The following is a 2697-nucleotide window of genomic DNA, read 5'->3' on the forward strand; positions in this document are numbered from 1 at the left end:
AAGAATCAAATAGACCACAACACAATAATCATGGGTGACTTCAACACACCTCTCTCACCATTGGACAGATCCTCCAAACAAAAGTTGAATAAAGAAACTATTGACCTCAATATCACAATCAATAACTTAGACTTAACTGACATATATAGAATATATCAACCATCATCAAGTGGATATACTTTTTTCTCAGCAGCACATGGAACCTTCTCAAAAATAGATCATATATTATGCCATAGGGCAACCCTCAGTAAATATAAAGGGGTTGAGATAATACCATGCACTTTATCAGATCATAATGGAATGAAACTGGAAATCAATGATAAAAGAAGGAAGGAAAAATCCTACATCACATGGACAATGAACAATATGTTACTAAATGATCAATGGGTAACAGAAGACATAAAGGAGGAAATCAAAAAATTCTTAGAGATAAATGAAAATACAGACACAACATATTGGAATCTATGGGACACAATGAAAGCAGTTTTAAGAGGGAAATTCATCGCCTGGAGGTCATTCCTCAAAAAAAGGAAAAACCAACAAATAAATGAGCTCACACTTCATCTCAAAGCCCTAGAAAAGGAAGAGCAAAACAATAGCAAATGTAGCAGAAGGCAAGAACTAATTAAAATCAGAGCAGAAATCAATGAAATTGAAACAAAAGAAACTATTGAAAAAATTAACAAAACAAAAAGTTGGTTCTTTGAAAAAATAAATAAGATCGACAGACCCCTAGCCAAACTAACAAAGAGAAGAAGAGAGAGAACTCAAATCACTAACATACGGGATGAAAAAGGCAATATTACAACAGACGCTTCAGAAATACAGAAAACAATTAGAAATTATTTTGAAAACCTATATTCCAATAAAATAGAAGAAAGTGAAGACATCGATAAATTCCTTAAGTCATATGATTTGCCCAGACTGAGTCAGGAGGAAACTCACAACTTAAACAGACCGATATCAATAGATGAAATAGAAGAAGCAATTAAAAAACTTCCAACCAAGAAAAGCCCAGGACCGGATGGGTATACAGCGGAGTTCTACAAAACCTTTATTGAAGAATTAATACTAATACTTTTCAAGTTATTTCAGGAAATAGAAAAAGAGGGAGCTCTTCCAAATTCATTCTATGAGGCCAACATCACCCTGATTCCGAAACCAGACAAAGACGCTTCAAAGAAAGAAAACTACAGACCAATATCTCTAATGAACCTAGATGCAAAAATCCTCAATAAAATTCCGGCGAATCGGATACAAAGGCATATCAAAAAAATTGTGCACCATGATCAAGTAGGATTCATCCCTGGGATGCAAGGATGGTTCAATATACGGAAAGCAATAAATGTTATTCACCACATCAATAGGCTTAAAGATAAGAACCATATGATCATCTCAATAGACGCAGAAAAAGCATTTGACAAAGTACAGCATCCCTTTATGTTCAAAACGTTAGAAAAAATAGGGATAACAGGAACTTACCTCAACATTGTAAAAGCTATCTATGCCAAGCCTCAGGCTAGCATCATTCTGAATGGAGAAAAATTGAAGGCATTCCCTCTAAAATCTGGAACAAGACAGGGATGCCCCCTATCACCACTTCTATTCAATATAGTTCTCGAAACACTGGCCAGAGCAATTAGACAAATGAAAGAAATTAAAGGCATAAAAATAGGAAAAGAAGAACTTAAATTATCACTATTTGCGGATGACATGATTCTATACCTAGAAGACCCAAAAGGGTCTACAAAAAAACTACTAGAACTAATAAATGAATTCAGCAAAGTGGCAGGATATAAAATCAACACACATAAATCAAAGGCATTTCTGTATATCAGCAACAAAACTTCTGAAATGGAAATGAGGAAAAACACTCCATTCACAATATCCTCAAAAAAAATAAAGTACTTGGGAATCAACCTAACAAAAGAGGTGAAGGACCTATACAATGAAAACTACAGAACACTAAAGAAAGAAATAGAAGAGGATCTTAGAAGATGGAAAAATATACCCTGTTCATGGTTAGGCAGAACTAACATCATCAAAATGGCGATATTACCAAAAGTTCTCTATAGGTTCAATGCAATGCCAATCAAAATCCCAATGGCATTTCTTGTAGAAATAGATAAAGCAATCATGAAATTCATATGGAAAAATAAAAGACCCAGAATAGCAAAAACAATTCTAAGCAGGAAGTGTGAATCAGGTGGTATAGCGATACCAGACTTCAAACTATATTACAGAGCAATAGTAATAAAAACAGCATGGTACTGGTACCAGAACAGGCGGGTGGACCAATGGTACAGAATAGAGGACACAGAGACTAATCCACAGGGCTACAACTATCTTATATTTGATAAAGGAGCTAAAAACATGCAATGGAGAAAGGATAGCATCTTCAACAAACGGTGTTGGGAAAACTGGAAATCCATATGCAACAAAATGAAACTAAATCCCCTCCTCTCGCCATGCACAAAAGTCAACTCAAAGTGGATAAAGGAGCTAGATATCAAATCAGAGACTCTCCGTCTGATAGAAGAAAAAGTTGGCTCCGATCTACAGATTGTGGGGACGGGCTCAAAATTCCTTAATAGGACACCCATAGCACAAGAGTTAATAACAAAAATCAACAAATGGGACTTTCTTAAACTGAAAAGTTTTTTCTCAGCAAGAGAAACAATAAGAGAGGTAAATAGG

Source organism: Spermophilus citellus (genome assembly GCF_964194105.1).
Source record: "Spermophilus citellus genome assembly, chromosome: 7".
In the NCBI taxonomy this organism is placed as follows: domain Eukaryota; kingdom Metazoa; phylum Chordata; class Mammalia; order Rodentia; family Sciuridae; genus Spermophilus; species Spermophilus citellus.